General features: G+C 37.9%; 1 protein-coding gene across 6 annotated transcripts in view; it reads right to left on the reverse strand.

The window, feature by feature from the left end:
• Positions 1 to 21,312, reverse strand: part of LOC122755424 (speckle type BTB/POZ protein) — a 79,545-nt gene extending 58,233 nt beyond the window's left edge. For 3 of the 6 annotated variants that reach the window (XM_044003855.1, XM_044003856.1, XM_044003857.1), the window contains exons 1-2: positions 21,150 to 21,310; positions 18,883 to 19,027 (exon numbers count right to left, since the gene is read on the reverse strand). The gene's annotated coding sequence lies outside the window, so the exon portion shown is untranslated. Of the gene's footprint in view, positions 1 to 18,062; positions 18,175 to 18,882; positions 19,028 to 21,149 lie in introns of all 6 variants that reach the window. The other 3 variants (XM_044003858.1, XM_044003861.1, XM_044003860.1) reach the window with 3 other exon arrangements.
• Positions 21,313 to 22,090: the final 778 nt, after the last annotated feature.

Genomic DNA, 22,090 nt, shown 5'->3' on the forward strand with positions numbered 1-22,090 from the left:
GATAATTCACACTACAAAGAGACACCCAAGAACCAAGAGTGACTGAGAAAGCTCGATTCACAGAATTACTGGAACTATCCAATTTGCTATTTTCCTCATAACTTTTAGATTTGCACATATCAAATGAACATATGACGTAACATCTGAGAGGAAATTTATCCCAGCAAGCATCTGGAGCTGTAGCTCAAAACCACACCATACTGGCTGATCAACTTCTTCCCTTGGCCTAACCAAGTCTCATAGATTTCAAGAGATTTCTCCTGATTTCCTAACAACACAAATGAAAGTATCTGTCAAATGGAGTTTGAAATACTTTTTTAAATCATACCCTTCAGAGGTTCAGAAAACATATTCTGAACTTCCAAATGATCATTTTATCAATACATTTGAAAAAAGCAAACTATAACATTCTTTGATAAGGAGGGAAATTGGTTGGAAGACTGTCCTGAAACACCATCCAACTGAGTTTAGTTGCAAAAGTACCACATAGTATTACCATTAAAAAACAGTCTCTTGGCATGGAGCCCATAGAAGTTTAGTAAAGTTTCAATACAGTTCCATGGAATTAAAACAAATTCCACTAATAAAAGAGTTTGGCTGACCAATCCCAATGTCTGCTCGCCAAATCCCACCATTACCTATATTCTCTGTATGAGGAAAAAATTATTCTGACTTTGGGGATATATGAAAAGACTTGATATAAGGTAAGAGACTTCTCAAAAACTGAAAGCATCCCATAAGGAAAACTAGTCCTTTGTTCTGCCAGACAATGAATTCCATCTCTCTCAATAGAGAGCCAAATGAAAGACTGCCTGTTTTTCTACCTTATTTATCCCACATAGGTCAATCAAAAAGAAATCTACAGTAGGTAGCTAAATATGGCCCCCCAAAAATGGAACTTTAGAGTTTACTATGTGATGATTAAATTAACATTATAGAATTCTATACTTAAAAGAATTTGTGAATTCAGACAGAAATCCACACTAAGAAACAACACCTCTCAAACTCACAAAATTTGGGCAGTTCTGTGATATCATCTTGTTCTCACTTTCTTTTCCTGCAACTACCAACTGAAAAGCCTAGTTACCCTGGTAACCAGTTATCTACAAAGATATAGATCTTATCAGGCTCTCCAAAAACTTTTATATGCCAACAGCCTCCACTGAAGCCATCAGGCATCACTTAAACCAACTATTAGAGGTTGGGAAGTAAACAAATCACAAACCACTAATTTCTAACCTCAGAGTTTAGTATTACTACTCAAAAATGACCACCCCACACAAAACCTTCTCTTACAAGCACAAGATATGGGAATATAGAGAACCTTGGTTGAAAAGGTAAGCTGGGGTAAAGTATGATACAACAATCCCACTGATCCCAGTTATGAATTGTGGTGCCACAAATTTGTAGACATTACAAAATTACTAAGTAATCTGTATTAATAAGAAACAAACATTCCAATAAAGGTCGGACTTATGGAAAGGCTTCACAAGGAGTACTATATCCTAAAGGGGCAAAGCTTCCAGACCTTTGCAGAAGCTAGTCATGAGTTTTTGACTGGGCTAAGAGTAAAATTTTCAGGTTATTGGGTTAAACGCTTTGGGGAAGGAAGACAAGTCAAGTCCAAACTATGTGATCTAGCTCTAACAGGTTTTTCTCATACTATTCCCCTTTCATGTACCCTACATTACAGTCAAACTGAATTACTCTTAGTTCCCTGCACTTATTCTTCCCCTAGCTCCCACTGTCAGCTAGCCCCCACACCTGAAGTGAACCTCCCTCCACCATCCAATCACCATCTATTGAAGTCCTCTGGATCTCCAAGGCCCAATTCAGATTTGCCTGCTTTTCCAGGAGGGAAGCCTTTACCTGACCTCTCCAAGTCAAAGTGGCCTTTGCCTTTTCAAATTTCTCACTGCACTTTCCCTGGATTTCTTTTTTTACTTCTTTCCCTCTCTTGTGTCAGTGTGTGGGGGAGGGTGCACACAGGCATGCATACATATTTCCCCATTAAACTGTAAGCTCCTTCAGGGCAAGGTATGTGACACATTTTTGTCTTTGTAAGCCTAGAAGCCTGGCACACACACTATCTTGCCCACAGTAGGTGCTTAACACATTAATATAATGATGAAGAAATTAGGGAGGAATGATCTACATAAGAAATGGAAGATATCAAATTTGGGCTTCACTTCTGTCAAGGCTTTGTCTGGCAGACTACTCTCCTTCACATAATTTACATTCCAACTAAAATGGATTATTATGGTTTCAGGTTCTTGTCCTCCTTTTTCCTGTTTTCACACCTTCAGGGGCTGGAAGAGACCTTGGGTCTAAATCATGTAAGTCTGGCCCTCTCACTTTTTAGTTGAGAGAGCTGCTATATAGCCAGAGCAGTTAAATGACCCTGCCCAAGGTCACATAGCTCAGTGACAGAACCAGATAGAGAACCCATTATCTCCTAATTCCTAGCCAGTTCTCTTTCTCCTAAACCTTGGAGCTAGTACTGGTCATTTCTAACACCAGGCACTAAGCACCAAAACAGCAGAAGAGATTAACAGGAGCACTTAAAAGAAAACACCCTTACCAGGCAGACATATGATCCTGGTAAGTGACCCTTTAAGAGGGAATGCAGTTCAAATAAAAAATTCAACAGTCTTCCAATTCTGGCAAGTTCTGCCTAATGGATTCCAGGAAGAAAAAAAATCCACTTACCAGATTGAATTTAACAGTTCAAAGCCTAACCTACAAACAAAAGTACTAAAGCAGCAGTGACAAATGCTGCAGTCACACAACTAAAGAGGCAAGTAAATCATTTCAGCTAGAATGAGGTAACTAAATCCTCGAAAACTCACTCTGCTGTTCTCCAAATGCTGGTTGCTCTGCTTCTTATAATTGAGCATCACACGAACATTCTTGAACCGATGCAGTAGAAAGAAAAAAAATATTACTACTTAAAATCTAATTTAAAAAACAAATCTACAGTCAATTTAACACTCTGCTTGTTCTTGTGGTCAAGAGCAAAACTGAAAGGATGTTTGGTTGGGTTGCTAAGTTAAAGGCCAAACTACTTCTATGACATAAAAGAAAACAATGACTTATGATTGGCTAAAGACAGTCTTGTGATCAAGAAGTATCTATTCATTGGTTTATCCAGGTACCACCCACACTAATCAGAATTTTTTTTGTTAACCAATGATGTCATATATGCAAATAATGCTTCCCAACTATTAAAACTAAGATTTACTAAACTGATGCTGAAAGCTTTTAAGACTTCACAGAATTTTTGCCTAGATCAAGCACTTGCATAAGTATCTCTAATGTCTACCATTTGTGGATGACTTTCAAAATTTATCTGTAAAATGTGGGGCCTATGTGAAATGAACTCCAAGCACACTTCCATCCTTGAACTTACAATCCTATGACAATAAATTTGTTTTAATATAAAATCTCTTGGGCTCTATATTTTGGTTTCATTTTATATTGAAAAAGCTATAGCTTTTCTAATTCTCACATAAAAATTAACCTATTTATTCCAACTTCTTTTCTTTTCTCCTAAAACTAAAAATAGTGGCAGAAAATTCATGTGAAAAAACTAGATGGAGTGTGTACTTTCATTGGTTAAAAAATTGAAGTATCAAAACAGAGAGAACTTAATTGTAAAGGAATACTTCTACATATGATTGAAGTGTTTTTTAGTTTATATGTCATTTCCACAGCCTTATCTACCTTCTTTGTGTGTTGTGTGGATTTGTATTTCTCTCATTATTAGTGCTCTGGAGCATTCTTTCAAGTGGTTGTTAATAGTTTGCAGTTCTTTTGAAAAGAGTTCATATCCTTTGACTACTTATCTACTGGGAAATGGCTTTTGGGAGTGTGTGACACATAGACACACATATACATTTTAATTGTTTATGTATCTTAGATACCAAACCATAATCAGAGAAATTTGATACATTTTCCCCCATTCAACCACTTCCCTTCTTATGCTATGTGTGTTAATTTTGTTTCTACTGATCTGCTTTTCAATTTCATGTAAAATTATCTATTTTATCTTTTGTAATTGCCTCTACCTTTTGTTGAGTTAAGAATACATTGTTTAGTAAAGAATACCCAAAACTATGAGAAATATTATCTACTTCTATTCTCATTTTTTATGGTATGATCTTTTAATATTAAGGTGACATAACCATTTAGAATATATTGTAGATTTTCGGTGTTTGTCCAAGCCTAATTTCTGCCAGATTGCTTTCCAGTTTTCCCAGCAGTTTCCTAATTTGTTTTCTAATTTATTGAACACTGGGTTACTGAGTTTCATTGTTTCTGATTCTCCCTAGTCCAGTCTGTTCCACTGATCTATCTTTCTGTTTTATTAACCAATATCAAATGGTTTTAATGACTGCTTCTTTATAATATAGAAGTCTAAAAGTTTTATTCTCCCCCCATCCCTATCTCTTTCCCATCATTTCCCTTGATAGTAAAGATTTGTTTGTCCAAATGAATTTTGTTCTTTAATCAAATTCTACAAAGTATTCCTTTGATAATTTGATTGGTATAGGATTAAAAGTGTAAGTTAACTTTGGTAACATCATCATTTTCATTATAATAGCACAAGCTATCCATAAGCACTGAATATGCCTCCAACTACTTAAATTGTTATTTTTTTTTCTGGGGCAATGAGGGTTAAGTGATTTGCCCAGGGTCACACAGCTAGTAAGCGTCAAGTGTCTGAGGCCAGATTTGAACTCAGGTACTCCTGAATCCAAAGCTGGTGCTTTATCCACTGGACCACCTAGCTGCCCACTAAATTGTTTGTTTGTTTTGCTTTGTTTTTTAGTGAGGCAATTGGGGTTAAGTGACTTGCCCAAGATCACACAGCTAGTAAGTGTTAAATGTCTGAGGCCAGATTTGAACTCCTGACTCCAGGGCCAGTGCTCTATGCACTGCTCCACCTAGCTGCCCCTAAATTGTTATTTCTTAAGGGAAAATACCACATTTCAATCTCCATAAGTCTTTTGTGAGCTTTGGTAGATTGATCCTCAGATATTTTTATGCATTTTGTAGTTATTTGGAATGGAATTTCTCTTTCTATTATTGCCTCTTGGATTCTGTTATTATTACATAGAAATGCTGATGATTTTTGAAGGTTTATTTTTGTAGCCTGCAGCTTTGCTGATTTCACCTTGCTCATTTCCTATTGTGTTGATTTGATTTTCTTGCCTTACTCTTTTTAATCATATTGGCTAAAGTTTTATCCATTTTATTTGTCTTTTCAAAGAACCAGTTTGTTTTTGCTTTGTCAGACAGCGCAATTGTAACTCCTGCTTTTTTGGATTCACCTGCCACATACTACATTTTTTTTTCCAGTCCTCATTTTTATTCTGTATATGTCTTTTTTCTTTTTTAGGTGTTTCTGGTAAGCAACAGATTATGGGGTTTGTTTTCTTATCCAATGTGCCACTCTTTATCTTTTTATTAGGCTACTTCATCCATTCATATTTAAAAATATGAGTTAGGTTTATGTTTGCCTACATTTGTCTTTAATAGTGTGTGGGTTTGTTTGTTTTTTTCCAAATTAGGATTCTTCCCTCTTTCTCTAGACACAATATTATGTCTCCTTGGTTATTTTAGCTTAATCTCTTTTAAAACAGCCCTATTCCCACAAGCTCTCTTCTCTTCATATTCAGCCATACCCCTTTCCCCATTTGTTAACCCCTTCCCTACTTTTAGAGTTTTGCTTATTAAATCCTTTTTCTTTCTTGCTGTTATCTTATTTAATTCCCCCTTTTCCCCCACCTCAGTTAAGTAGTAAAGTAACCCCCATCTCTTCCCCTTCAACTTGCTTTTAGTTTTCTTAAAATTTTACTTTCTTTCTAAAAAAATTTCTTCCATCATTCTCTTAATTATCTTCCCTTTCTGTTTATTCTATACTTTTATTCTTTCATTCATGACCCCTATATCTATTTAGTCCTTCTTTAGTTTTTATACTATACATGAAATTAAAGCTTCTAAAGTACTTATTTGGAGTTCCTTTTTCTAAATCATTTCTATGTTATTGTCTTGTAGGTCTTGCCCCCGAGTCCCTATTTTCTGTTGTGTCTCACTCTTAGAAATACTAATTCTGCTGTGATAGAGTATATTGCCTCATGGCAGGAATTTTCCTATGTCCTTGATTGTGTAGTTCCTTGTTGACCTCTCTCCTCCTCTTGGTTATCCCCTCCCCTCCTCCCCTCCTCCCCATGTGCCCTGAAATTTCCTTCATGAAACCATTCCCTCCAACTAAGTGTCAGTTGCTGTTGGAGCTTTGATTCTCCTTCTCCTAAGACAGGATGAGTGGTTTCTCTAAACAGCAAATTTCTACAGATTATGCCCATTGTAAGATCCTTATTTCTCTTTACAGAGCAAATCTCTTCTCACATGGAAGCAGTTTCTACCAATAAAACAAGATTTGTTCCTTTTTCAACACCTCTGGTTTGCTTCTTTACCTATTCTCCTATAAACTCTCTTCTTCACGAGAGACTACAGGAGATATTTTTCCTTCACTGTTAGCCTTTGCTTTAATTAGGGTATATCACATATCCTCCTGTATCTTCATCCCTTTTCCAATTTTATTCACCCTCTCATTCTGTAATTTAGTCCTGAAAAAAATACTGATTCACCTGTAGGCAAGGTAAGTCCATGGTGTCTCAGTACTGTTTTTCCATCATCATTTCTATTTGACCTTCTGCTTTCACTCGTCTCCCTATGTGCATTTAGAAAGAAATAACTTCATAGTCTCAAAGTATTGTTGCCTTTGGTTGCTGTTATCTGTTTCCTCTTCTTATATTTCTGTTGTATAGGGTGTTTTTAAGAAACAAATAATTTCTTCAAGTCTGGTTCACTCTCTAGAAATGTTTCAAATGCATCTTATTTACCGAACATGCATCTTTTTTCCCCCCCATTAATGGGTAGAGCCAGATGTACAGGGTAGGTCACCTTGGGTTGCACCTTAAGTTACTTTGTTCTTTGGAACATATTATTCCATGCCCTCCCATGGTTTTGATGGGTGCAGAATAATCTTGTGTTATTTGAATTTCCTTTCCTTTATATTTGAAAGGGTTTCTCCTGTTTATTTGCAGAATTCATTGTCAGCAGAATTATTAAGTTTAACCACTGTGTCTTGAAGTTTTGTGGCATAGATTTGTTTATTTGTTGTTTCTAGAGGCAATCTGTGGATTCTTTCAACTGGAAATTTGTTTTCTGTGACCACAAGTTGTAGACAGTTCCCTAGTATTGTTTCTTGCATTATGGTATTCAGGTTTTTTGGCTTGATATGTTGTTCTGAGAGCCCTATGATCTTTAAGCTGTCTTTCTCTGTCTGTCTCTCTCTCTCTCTATATATATATATATCCTGTCTTTGGGATCAATGACACGATTACATGTTGCATGGAAATTACATTTTCTTTTAATGTTATTGTTTTTTGCTCCTCTTCTTCATTGTCCTTTACTTCCATGTATTTTAATTCCCAATCATTTATTCCCTCTTTTGTTACTTGGGTGAAACTTAGCATGAGGAATTTAAGTTTTTCTCTTCAGCCAATTATTTCTGCTGTTCAGGTCATAAATTCTTTCACAATTCTTATTTCTTTTTTAAACCATTCAGGAATATCCTTTTTGGGTGCCATGTTCTCTTCAAAACCCACAGGATCCTCTGCCTCATAAGGCATTCATTTTCCTTTGTTCTCTAATATTTATTCATAAATGCCTGAACCCTTTTACCTGATCTAGAAACTATATTCTCTTCTATTATTAATATCTTTTTTTTTTTTTTTTGCGGGGCAATGGGGGTTAAGTGACTTGCCCAGGGTCACACAGCTAGTAAGTGTTAAGTGTCTGAGGCCGGGTTTGAACTCAGGTACTCCTGAATCCAGGGCCAGTGCTTTAACCACTGCGCCATCCAGCTGCCCCTAATATCTCTTCCATATTGGTTCATTTGCTCAAGGTCTTAAATAAGTCTTCCTCCTGAGAACTTTAGTAATTTTACTCTTTTTTCCTTTTTTCCTCCCATCGCTCATTTTCTGACTCAGTCACCTTTGATGATGGTTTCACTGGGGGCTGGATCTCAAAGCCATCTCAACCTCTTTCCAAGCTGGGCAACTCACCCTGCCTCTACCTTTGCCCCAAGTGACCTGTGGGGGGACAGACTTGGCCCCATCTAGGTGCTGGGTTCTTGCCTACAGGCTTAGTGGAATGCCAACATAGCTACACATACACACAAGCCAGAATCCTCTCTGTATCTCTCTTTCTCAGTTCTCTGGCTGAGCTCTATTATGGCAGAGTGTTGCCAAGCTGCTATCCTGGCCTTATCAGACTTCTATGTTTGAGTCTTTGAAGCACTGGGGGGAAGGTGGGGGAGGGAGGGCAGGTATAGAGCTGAGTTCTGTTGCAAGCTTGCAGTTTGGTGGCAGTGGGAAAGGGGGTGCTCAGTAAGCACATGCGGGGTTAGGGATTAATAGCTTTCTCTATTGTTAGATCATCAGGTTTTCACATCATTTGGGTTTTTGGTGTCCAAGACAGCTGAAATTGCTTTCTCTCGTGCATATAATTCTTATTTTAGAGAGGACTGAGGTCATGAGGATCAAAGAAACTATCTTGTCTGCCATCTTATTGGTCATGTGATTCTGAACCTTAAGAATGACTTTTTAAGCCTCCCCAACAACCTGGTTCCCTCCCTCTTTCTTTAATTTTCCCCCTACCTTATAAAGATTCTATGAGGTCTCATTTCAGCTAATTTTTTTTTAGTTACTAAAAAACATTATAGCTGTGGGACAACATATAGAACATAAATAAGAAGGGGAAAAAAGTCTACGGAATATGCTTTGCCAAAGAAATATCACATGTTTTATAGGCATTACAAGGAAGTGAGCAAATTTGGCTACCTACTCCCCAACCCTCACAAAACATTTTCTCAGACCCATAAAAAGATTTATGGAGAATACTATCAAGCACATGAAGGGCCTGAAGTAGAAAATAATGATGACTAAAGTTTTGTATACCTTACTTTACAAAATGAATATGTTCTTGAGCAGTGTAGTACAAGGGAAAGAACACTGACTTTGAAGTAGGAGGACCTGGGTTCAAGAGGGTAAGTAGCTAGTTTCAAATCCTTCCACTGATACTTACTAACATCAAGTTACTTAACCTCCTTGGGCCTCAGTTTTGTACTCTGTAAAATAAAGAGGCTGGATTACATGGCTTCAGAGGTCCATTCTAACTATGATTTGTTTCCAAATCTATGATTCTATGAAAGATCATATAAAACTTTTACAAAGTGAATGTTTTAAAGATACTAAATGAACTTACTACTTAAAGCAGGGGTTCTTAACTTGGGGTCTGTGAAATTTTTTTTTAAAAACTATTTTCATAACTCTATTTCAATATAATTGGTTTCCTTTGTAATCATATATATTTTATTTTATTCATCTAAAAACATTTAAAGAAAGGATCATTTCAAATCATTAGACTGAAGGGGCAGCTAGATGGCATAGTGGATAAAGCACCGGCCCTGGATTCAGGAGGACCTGAGTTCAAATCCAGCCTCAGACACTTGACACTTACTAGGTGTGTGACCAAGTCACTTTAACCCTCATTGCCCCACCAAAAAAACAAAAAAAAATCCCAAATCGTTAAACTGCTAAGGGGATCCATGACACAAAAAAGGTTAAGAACTCCTGATTTAAAGGGACCATAATATAAATCATTTAGTAAAGCAATCACTTCAACTAAAAATTTCATTTTTTAAAATATATTTGCTTGATCCTTTGACCCAGCAATATCACTATTAGGTCTTTTTCCCAAAGAGATCATAAAAAAGGGAAAAGGACCCACATGTTCAAAAATATTTATAGCTGCTCTTTTTGTGGTGGCAAGGAATTGGAAATTAAGGGGTTGCCCATCAACTGGGGATTGGCTGAACAAGTTGTGGTATATAAATGTAATGGAATACTATTGTGCTGTAAGAAACGACGAGCAGGCAGATTTCAGAGAAACCTGGAAGGACTCAAGTGAACTGATGATGAGTGAGATGAACAGAACCAGGAGAACATTGTACACAGTATCATCAACATTATGTGTTGATAAACAGTGATAGACTTGATTCTTCTCAGCAATACAATGGTACAAGATAGTTCCAAAGGACTCATGATGGAAAATGCTCTCTAAATCCAGAAAAAAAAGAACTGTGGAATATGGATGCAGATTGAACCATGCTATTTCTTTTGTTTTTGGTCTTGTTGTTTTTCTTTTTTGAGGTTTTTCCTTTTTGCTCTGATTCTTCTTTCACAGCAAGACTAATGCAGAAATATGTTTAATGTGACTGTACATATATAACCTATATCAGATTACTTGCTGTCTTGGGGAGGGGGAAGAGAGGGAAGGGAGGGAGAAAAATTTGAAAGTAGAAATCTTATAAAAACAAATGTTGAAAACTATCTCTACATGTAACTGGAAAATAATAAAATACTTTTGTAATATAAAAATATATATATATTTGCTTGAAATAGAGCATACCTGTAAATCTGTGGTACAATATGAGCCTTTATTTCACAAATACATTGAGGGTAAGAATCCATGCCCTGAAATGTAATTATAACATATACTGTAAAAAATTGTACCCTTTGTTAGTACTGTGCCCAACACAAGCAAAATGTATTTCCCTAGAATGGTGGTACTCTGTTTGAAGTAAATTTGATATATTAGGTGATCCAAATTTATAAGTGCAGAAAATTAATAAGTTATTATTTATATCAAAAAAGAATTCTTTACTTTAAAAAAATCTACAACCTTTCATCTTACTGCCAAATACCTCCTGAGCTCCCTCCACCTCTTGAGCTCTGAACCACCTGAATATTATAGTAAAACTGTTCTTTTCATATTGAAATATGCAATGGCTTTTTCTTTCTGTTATGACTTCTTTATATTATGTTTCTGATTTTTCTCCTTTTTTGGTTTTCATGACATTACTTTCCTAATTCTCTTTCTAGTACCTTCACCACTTCTTCAGTCAGTCACCCTCCCTAATTCCTCTTCTTCCTCCCTAAAATGTGAGCATATCCTTGAACTGTTCTTTCTTTTTCTATACTTGCTAAAGGATCCAATGCTTTCTCCAATTCCAACTTTTACCTTTTAGCAGATATCTCAAATCTATAAGACTAATGTCCTTATCTTTCTTCCTAACCTCTAATTCCACATCTAAAATTACCTGCTAGGTAGTTATTCACTTGCATGTACCACCACCATTCCTTAAACTCATGATGCTGAAAACTATACTTATTATCCCTACTCCACAAAAAACCAAAAACTTCCCCTTCTGACATTAATTTTTGTGAATGACACCAATGTAACTAGTCAAATAGGCTTAAAATCTGAGAACTATCATGTCACTCCTACTTGATCAGTCTCCAAAAATCAAATTCACTCCTCCTAATATTTCTTGAATTTGTCCTTTTCATTCCCTCTACCACCACCCTGAGAGCCATAATAAACCTCCACAGACTATTCAGGAGCATTTTAACTAGTCTCCCAGACTGCAATGCATTCTATATGCTACTATAAATAAAACATTATTTGCAACATCATTCCCCTAAAACCTTGAAAGACTAATCAAAGTTTCTCTTCTCCCTTCCCTTTACTTTCCAAACTATTTGGCCTGATATTCAAAAGCCTCCATTAACTGGCTCCAAGCTATCTTTGCAATTTTGTTTTCCATTTTGCCTTTGTAAGAACTTTCTATACCAACAGACTACTACCAAACTACTCACTCACTGTTCCCCAACAAAATCTGATATATTCCTGCTTCTTTAGTTCCCACTTCTGCCATTCCCCATCCCCTGAACATAACATATCCTACAAGGCTCCTCTCAAGGCTCATTTTTTCCAAGAAGCCTTCAATAACCAACTTGACTCACTGATCTTTCCCTTCTAAACTACTTATTCAAGCTCTCATTGTCTCAACTATTCACTTGGCAGTTATCAAAAACTAACACAGTGTTATTCTTTTCACGAGTATATGTCTTGTTTCCTCCACTGAACTCCAAGTTCTTTAAGAGTAGGAATCATATCTTATATCCTTTTTTTATTCCCAAAAATATAATAGAGTGCTCTGCGTGTAATAAGCACTTATAAACATCTTTTCTCTAATTTACTTACTTCAGAGGTCCTGTAAATCTTGAGCTTGCTCAGTATATTTAAAATAAGATTGACAAGTATTCTGTTAACACACAACTTTAAAAATCACGTCAATTTTATGTACAGTAAAAACATGAAAAGTGGATTATCACAGTGATTGAATAGTTGGTTGTTCTTATACATTTTTCAATGTCAATCAGTATGAACCTCATTTCTTTAATGCTTCTATGCTACACTCATGAAATCATAGGTAATAATAGATATAGAGCTAAAAGGGAACTTGGAGGTCATATAGTTCAACCCCTCATTTTAAAAGTGAAGAAATTGGGGACCAGAAAGGTTGACTTGCCCCAAGGTCACACAAGGTGGCAAAGGCAGAGCTGGGTATCAAACCCAAGATCACTGGTTTCAAATGCAATATTCTTTCAATTTTGCTTAAATTGAGATTTTTTTCTCTCCACATGGATGCCTTCCTAATAAGGGATGAAAGGAAACTGGGTATTTAACATATTCAAGATAAGTCTGACCACCTAGCACTTAATGTTTGTTAATCTGATTTGCTAAATGATGGCTTCCTTGTAAAATATGAGTGAATCGTTGATTTCAGTAAGAATGCTCTCCTTATAAGCACCAGTACAATGTGACCAGTGTTTTGCACATGCTTGTTGATAATAATGGAGTTCCTATGTGAAGTTAAATATCCAAAAAGAAGCCTCTCCCTGCTTTTCCCCATCTCTGCAGAAAATAGGTTTGCTTTGTTCTCGGAAGGGTACGTTCCTTGAACTCCTCCAGAGTACCTGCTAGAATATATAACACTAAGTCAGAAGAGTGAGATTCTCTGCCAGACTACTGACCTCTTTCACCTCTGAAGGTAGAGAAGAAAATGAAAATTTATGCTCAAAAGGGCCCAGATTTCAAACTTATATGTAACTGTCAAAGATTTTTAAATTTGTATCTGCTGTTGCTATAATATACATTTCGTTAGCTTAGTTTTATTAAGGCAGGTACTATTTTGAGATTACCATCCAACTCTGAAGAATGTCTGAAAAGCAACTAGGAGAACTTAAATCTTGGTGTTCGGAGGATGATTTTAATTCCTGAAGAGATGTTCCACTTCATTAGTTCAAAACTTGTCATGCTTTTTTAATGATGATAGCAGCAGATGATATTTATATAGCACTTACTAGGTGGCAGGTATTATGCTAAGTGCTTTACAATTATTACCTCATGTGATCCTTATACCAATACTGGGAGACAGATGCTGCTATTATCCTCATTTTATAGATAAGGAAACCGAGGTAAACAAAGGTGAAGTGACTTGCCCAGGGTCATACAGCCAGAGCGTATCTGAGGCTTATTCTGCACGCAGGTCCTTCTACATTCCTGAGCTCTCCTTTAGTAATCCTTATTACTATTTAGTAAAACCTTATTACTGAAAAATGCCAAAGAGGCAGAGCCCCTTTAACAACAGTGTTACCTTTCTCCCCAGACACAAGTATAAGAAAAAAGGTTGTCCTATCCCTGCATCAGAATGGAATGCCTCTATAAAAGAGGCAACACTACAGCAACGCTGATGACTGAATATTTGTTGGGATTTTCAGGCTCAGTCAGAACAAGAGCCTGATTTCACAAGAAGTTTCTAGTTCAAGGGTTAATTTGGGGTTAGGGCCAGTATCTATTAGCACCTTTCATACTGTAAATATTTCTTTTCATTAAAAGCTGCCAATATGGGGGCAGCTAGGTGGCGCAGTGGATAGAGCACCAGCCCTGGAGTCAGGAGTACCTGAGTTCAAATCCGGCCTCAGACACTTACACTTACTAGCTGTGTGACCCTGGGCAAGTCACTTAACCCCAGTTGCCTCACTAAAAAAAATAAATAAATAAATAAAAAATTTTTTTAAAATCTGCCAATATGGTATAATTACTCATTTAAGACACTAGGTCTATACTGTTTGTGTATACATGTAGATAGACATATACATGTACAGTTACCTTTGTCAAGTTCAAAATAAGATGAAAATTTCATATACACAACTATTTAGGTTTCCTTTGAGTCAAGTTTTCTTATTAGATTGGAGTTAAATGCAAATGGCATTTAAAATAGAAAGTACTACTACAGCCAGAAGCAAAAGAATAAACTGATTTCTACATAATCAAAAGCACAATTTTGTATGGCTAAGTTAATGTCCTAGCCACTTCTAAATACCAAGGAATGAATACCACATACAACCCAATTTAAGGAATGGCAAGCATGTATTCACTAAAAACCACATGAGCAGTCCAAGGTTTGCATAGAAATACCTCATGCTCTTCCTTGACACAACTAGTACAATTAAAACTATGCCAGAAAAAAAAGCAATTAATGCCCTTCAAAAGCAACAGCTAAGAGAGTAGCAGGTTGCAATGCCAGGTAAGGGTTAATGTTTGAACATTGGAATGAATCCCCACCATGAGGTTAGCATTTAACTTAACCCAACCTTACCAAGGCTGTATTACCAGCTCGGTCACACAGAAGAGCAGGGCCACTCCTGTCAGTTTTACTTAAATATTTGTCCTAAAGGAATGAAGGTCTAAACCTTTCCTTAAAGAGTCTGTGTTTTGGAATTGTTTTCTTGTACTGAGAACATTTTTAAAAAACAACAAGAGGACAGAAATAGAGATATTCAGAATAATCTCCCTCAAGCATTATTTTTTATCAAGTACTTCTTTAATTCAATCTTATTATTGAGCAAGTAGTATTAAGAGAATTTCCAGGGGCAGCTAGGTGGTACAGTGGATAGAGCACCAGCCCTGGATTCAGGATGACCTGAGTTCAAATGCGGCCTCAGACACTTAACACTTACTAGCTGTGTGACCCTGGGCAAGTCACAACCCCAACTGCCTCATCCCCCCCCCCAAAAAAAAGAACTCCCACAGTATCTCCTCTTAACCTCTAAAAGACGAAAACATGCTTGAAATTACATAGAATTTAATATGAGACTAATATTGTCATGGCACTAGGATGCAAAGGACCTTAGAAAGTCTAGAAGGCGGGGTAACTAGGTGATAAAGTGGATAAAGCACTGGCCCTGGATTCAGGAGGACCTGAGTTCAAATCCAGCCTCACACACTTGACACTTACTAGCTATGTGACCCTGGACAAGCCACTTAACCCTCATTGCCCCACAAAAAAAAAGAAAGAAGGAAAACCTAGAAGTAAAACAACAAAATGGCCAAGTAACAAAGATGAGTCACTGACATATACAGTAAAATTCCATAATAATATGGCTTATTATCTTATGGACATGTCTGTATTTCAGATCAAGTCAGAGAAACCACCCAAAGAATAACTACTACACATGTAAAGTCTGTACAGCAGATTCAGCCAAGGTCTCTTTTTCCCCAATACATATAAAGGTATTCCCACTCTAGGATTCAGTTGTGTTTATCTTCCACAGTGTGGTGAATTTCAGAATACAACTTAGATGCACCAAAATTCTCTGAGTTCACATAGTATGTACTAGAAAGTGGGAACACTCAGCACTGTTCCAAACACCAGATCAAGCAGGATATACATAAGTTTATGGCCTACATATAACAATTCCTAATTAAGAACAATTTCAATTTTAATCCTTTTTCATGTGGAAAATCTACTATTGGTATAAAAACAAACTTGTGACAGCAGAATCTTAAATAACATTCCCGCTGTGTAGAAAGAGAAAAAAGAGAAATACAGAAAAACACACTTGGGCATATTACACACAGAGCTATTTTTATAAGTATCCAAAACATACACCACTATCCCCTGCTCTTCCCTTTTCCCCAAAGCTTCAAAACCCAATATAGGGGCAGCTAGGTGGCACAATGGATAGAGCACTGGCCCTGGATTCAGAACCTGAGTTCAAATCCAACCTCAGACCCTTGACACTTACTAGCTGTGTGACCCTAGGCAAGTCACTTAACCCCAATTACCTTACCAAAAACAAAAAAAACAAACCAAACCAAAACCCAATATATATCTTTAAATTTCATCATGAGTACCTTTCCTCTCAGAAAACACTGTTACTTTCTTTTTTTTTAATTTTTTTTTTCTGGGGGCTTGGGGGGGGGCAAGGCAATTGGGGTTAAGTGACTTGCCCAGGGTCACACAGCTAGTAAGCTTTAAGTGTCTGAGGCCAGATTTGAACTCAGGTACTCCTGACTCCAGTGCCGGTGCTCTATCCACTGCGCCACCTAGCTGCCCCACACTGTTACTTTCTAAAAGACAAGCAAGATCTCCCTGTCATGTCTGAATTAAACCTTGCAGGATTAAAAAGGATAAAGGGAAAAGAGTGGGGTGCCTAGAGGGGAATGGGGCAAAATAATATTTTCCTTAAGATATTGCCATTATTTCAAGAATCAGTACAGATAATCTGAGCTTTATAGTCCAAAACATCAGTTTAACTGCACAAAGATGTGTTAAACACCTAACAAAAATATGTGCCAAGAAGAAGGGGAACAAGTCCCTGTCTTTAATTTTAGTATTTGGTTTTAGAAACTCTATCACCATATATACAGTAGCACACGCTGAACAAATATAATTTCATTCCTCAAATAAGAACAAAAACCATCAAAGGTCCATCAGATTTACATCCTAAATACAAACAGTTTCAAACCTTGATTTTTCAGCTTAGACTGTTATCCTGCATGAGACTGTTCATTATTATCACCCTGAGCAAAATTTCCACTAAAATAATTTAACAGTGCATTAATATGCTTACTTAGCTCCAAAAGGAGTCATATTGCATTTTTTATATAACGGGAAACAAGAAAAACTGACATCTTTTAAAATGCATCAGCTGCCTTTGACAATGTTGCCCACTCCCTTCCTTCTTGAAACATTCTTTTTCCTCAGCCTCTATAACACCGAGCTCTTCTGATACTACCCCTAAAACTCCTTTTCCTGTCTCCAGTGATTTTTCTTGTCCTTGAGCTTGATTACTGTCCCAAAGCTCAGACCTTAATCCCCTGTTTTTCTCAAGGACAATTCATTCATGGTTCCAACCAATATCTGTATACTGAGGACTCCCAGATTTCCATTTTCAATCCTGACTTCTTGTCCTCTCTAGACCCACATCTTCAACAACCTACTTGAATATCCTAATTATATGTGAAACTTAATATGTACAAAGTTCCTAATTTCTCTCAAAATCACTACCTCTTTGATACTTCCCAGTTATTGTCTAGTCCTCCCAGTGTTCTAAGCTCAAAACTCAGGAATCACTTTACTGCTTCTCCTTTGCCCCCCTATTCAGTCAGTAACACTAAGCCCTGTCATTTCTGTCTTAAAAAATGCCTTCATACCCGATGAAAGATGCCATCCACCTCCGGAGATGAACTCTGAATGCACAGTGAAGCATATTTTTCTTCATTTTTATTGCTTTATTTTGTGGGGTTTTTTCAACATGACTAAAATGGAAATGTTTTACATGACTTCACATGTATAACCAGTCTCAAATTGTTTGCCTTCTCAAAGAAGAAGGAGGAGCAGAAGGGAGAAAAAGAATTTGGAACTCAAAATTTTTTTAAATGAGTGTGAAAAATATTTTTACAGGTAATTGGGAAATATTTAACAAAATAAATGAAAATAATTTTCTTTAAAATGCCTTCACAAATCAATCACGCCTCCTCTTCATTTCTACAACTACCCTAATCCAGGCCCTCAATACCTCATTCCAAGATTTCTTCCTACTAATTGATCTCCTTGCTTTAAATCTCTCCTGTCCAATCTACCCATTCCAATTTATCTTATATTCAGAATATATCTTCCTCAAGAACAACTATCACAAAACAATCAAAATGCATATTGTGAAATTATAAAAAACAAAAAACAAAAACAATCTTAGCCACAAAGAAGAGATATAAGCAAACATCTTTCTTCATACCTGTACAGAAGGGGTGTGTGGAATTCTTTCAATGTATTGACTGGTTTTGCCAATTTTTTTCCTTCTTTCTCTTTTACTTTAAAAAAAATGCTCTGGTATAAGGAGTAGCTCTCTGGCAGGCGAGAGAGAATTCGGGGGAAACCAGGCAATGTGAAAACAAAAAATACCATTAAAATCTATTTTTAAAAAGAATATATTTCTCAAAAGCCATTTTCATTAAGTCATCCAGTGACTCAAAGCTAAAGGAGTTCCACATTACCCACAGTATTAAATTTAAATTTCTCAAAAATTTCTAACAATTATTGTCCCCATACCTCTGTAACAATTCCTATAACCTCTGCCATGTGCAAAACCTGCTAATTCCTACCTCTGTAACTTCGTAATACTAATGTACACACTCTCTACATCAAAGTTCATCACCTCCTTCAAAACTGGAACAAAATTCACTTAATTCAGGAAGCTCTCAGAGATGGACACTGAAACATTATAATTATTCCTTCACTGTTTTTCTTCGTTAATTATATAATCTATTATTTTGCCTTGTTGCTTTGTAATTGCTCTCATTGTTGCTCCAAAATTCAATATATCTGTCCCTCATAAGCAGACTGTAAGCTTCTTAAAGGCAAAGATTTGTACCAGCTTCTACTGTATCCTTCCATAGCACTTGGGACAGTACTCTGCACATAGTCCATAAATGTTAACCAATCTAAGCTTTTCCAATTCAGCACTTTTCATAACCCACTATGATTGGCTCTCATAAAATTATTGTGATCTTGTACTACACAAAACTTATTATTATAAACATTAGAGTCAATCTTACAAGAATTTACATGGAGGAACCACAGTGTAGAAGTTATAGTGAGGAACCGGAATTCAGAACATCTATAACGTCTTCCCAACTCTGTCAAAGACTTGTGTGATCCAGGGCAGATGACTTTATCTCTTTTTGCTTCAGTCTCCCCCATCTGCAAGGCAATGATAATATTTATCTATAAATCCAGGGTACTATGAACTTTAACAATTTTAGAAATGTTAGATAAAACAAGCTACAGAAAGCACCTGGAAAATTTAGATAAATGTTTTCATATGTATAGATATGCAAACCTATGTTTGTGTATAATCAACTTAAAGGCCTAGGCACTTGAAAAAATCCTGCAAAAGAGAACGGTCATTTCATACCTCTCCACTGTGGTTCATATCTATCCTTTTTATTACCATTACCTGATGTAAGTCTGTAGAAAGGTGACATCAAACATCAAGTATCATACAGACCTCTCTAAGTAGTTCCATTTAAAGGGAAGCAAATTTCTAATTACCATCCTCCTCTCCTACACTGTCTATAAGAGATGTCACAATGTAAATCCCTCAGTCTATACATGAAGAGAATGTGCTTTTCCTAAGCTCTTCCCCATGGATGATGGAATGTTTGCCACAACCAAGTGATGTTTCTACTAGGAGGCCTTCAGTTTTTCTCTCTGACTTTACCTTTCAGGTCTAACTGTAACCGTGGTGATAGGTAACAGTGCTAAAAGAAAGGTCAACTATGCAAAAACCAGGGAAGGTTACACAGAAAAGTTAGAAAACAATAAACCACAAGGCCCAAGAATATGTTGATTAAGGTTTCAGGGTCTAAAATAGGGCAAAAAGTCTCTCTACCACCTTCCACTGAATCCTAAAGAAATGGATGGAATAGGAGAGGCAGGAGACAAAGTATATAAGTGATTAAAAGTATGGCTAAAGGTTAACTCAGATAAGAGAGATAAATGAAATCTGCCCAAAATGCCCTGCTCACTCCCAGTCATTTCAGCCAATTGTTCCTATCTCTACTTTCATTAACCTTTTTATAGTAACTGCTAACAAGTTGACACTGACTAGTTTCAGTTTCATTTACTTTACTTCTCACTCTCTAACTCTATTTTGTGGCAGTGAAAAGAGCAGTGAAATGGCCAAGCAGAAAGGAGAAGGGGTTTAGGCCACTGAGATTTAACTATTTTAATCTCTAATCTACAAGTAGAAACATTATTTCCCCCATTGAAAATGAAACCAATAATTTCTAATTGCTTCATTTGATGTTTGTTAAGCATCAACTATGTGCTGCTAAAAAGTCTTATATGCAGATTCTACAACGGACAGTGGCACAGAACAAGGCAGTGTCAAAACAGGGAGGAGAACTCAGATGACCTGACTCAGACTTCCCGTTCTAACCATTACACCACACTCTTTGTGTTTAAACAGAAAAGTACTTTATATCAGGGAAAAACCTATTTTATAGTGTCATGATTCATAACCACCAAGTCCTCCTTCCCAGAGGAGACAGGCTGCCCCCTTCTGAAACCGGCCACCTAGAGCTGCATACAGTTGTATTTACAGGGCGTTCACAATAATCAGAGTAATGACTTCAAAAGGTGTAGCATTTTGATAGTGGGGAGGTGATCCTACAATCAGCAACTGCAATGGCAGGTAAGCCCAGGTGGTGGAGGAAGACTTGGTTCCGAGGACCCGGGAGTGTAACCCCGGAAGCCTCAGGGGCAGCAACAGGGGCAAACTAACGTTTTGTCCCTAGACCACCTCAAACAATTCAACTTCTCTTCTTTGGACAGCAGGAGTAGCTCACTATCTGGCAGCAGGCAGGTTGAGCCACTGTCTGAGTACGTGGGGCAAAGGGGATCGTTATCCAGCAGGTCCCTGCAGCACGGTGCTGCGCATGCGCCCCCAAAACAGCGAACGAACACATACCCCGCCTTGGTAGCGCTCGCGCATGCGTATTGCCTTCTCCCCTCGCCTCCGGCGACAGCTCACTATTTGGCATGGGGGGGGATGGGGCAAAGGGAGTGAATGGGGGGGGGGGGAAGGGGACGGAGAAGAGGGAGGGCTGAGTGTCCATGAATTCAGTGCCAGAGTGGAGGGAAAGGACGGATGGTTGAAGAGACGCCAGATTCACGCCATCGTCCGAGTGTAGGGTAAAGAAGGAAGGGTGTGTATATGTATGTGTGTGTTGGGGGGGGGGGTGTCTGGTCAGCCCCTTAGGAAGGCGCCCCCCCCCCCACTCCGACTGGACAACCCCCTCTCTCTCCTCCCCCCACTCACCTGAGAGCGGCCGCGACAGCTGCTGGTCCCTGTCCCCGTGCGCTCACCTCATACTGTCCGCAACATCCGGGACCTGCCGGGCGGACACACATACAAACACGCAGAGCGCGCACACTCACACACACACAGACGGACACACACCGGCCTGGCGTCACGGCGTCATGGCGTCAGCCCAGTGAGCGCGTGCCCGCCCCGCCCCGCCCCCGCGTGGCACCTCCCACCCTTTCCCTTCCGTCTAACCTCGCCCCATCCTTTCCAATGGCTGTCTCGCAGTGTTGTTGATGCGCCTGCGCCCCAGGACCTCTAGCCCGGACCCGGAGCCGAAGAGTAGGGCCGAGAGAGACGGAGGGCGGGGCGAGGGAGAAGGCAAGAAGAAAAAAAGAAAGAAAGAAAAGAAAAAAAGCGGGAAGTAGAAAGGGGTAGCGTGCTGGGCGGGGTAGGGTGGACGAAGACTCAAGGTGCAAGGGCTGGGCCTAACCCTAACCCTTAAAAACTCAACAGGGAAGCGTGTTCTAGAGCTTTTCATTTCCAGATAACGATATTTGAACAGTGTGAATTTTTACAAAAAGAAGGGACTATTTTAAGCTATGGTTTTAAATTTGGAACCGTTTTCAGTCCAAATTCTTCGTTTTTTCTTTACCACCAAAAGAGAATTTAGCTTCAAGGATTTCTCTGAAAAAATTTGTTACCACGGGAACAGGGGACTTCCAACATTTTCCATACTCACTAAGGGGATGGGCATCCTTGGAGGGGAATTTCCAGGGAAATAGGGCTTAGGACTTCTCAAGAGATGGACGAGAAACATCCTAAGTCAAGAAAAGAAAAATGATTTCATCAGTGAAAATCAGTATGTAACCTACTCTAACTTCCTTAGCTCTTTGAAGTTAAAAATCAATCAAAGCAGCGGGCAGCTAGGTGGAGTAGTGGATAGAGCACTGGCC

Source organism: Dromiciops gliroides, chromosome 4 (genome assembly GCF_019393635.1).
Source record: "Dromiciops gliroides isolate mDroGli1 chromosome 4, mDroGli1.pri, whole genome shotgun sequence".
In the NCBI taxonomy this organism is placed as follows: Eukaryota; Metazoa; Chordata; class Mammalia; order Microbiotheria; family Microbiotheriidae; genus Dromiciops; species Dromiciops gliroides.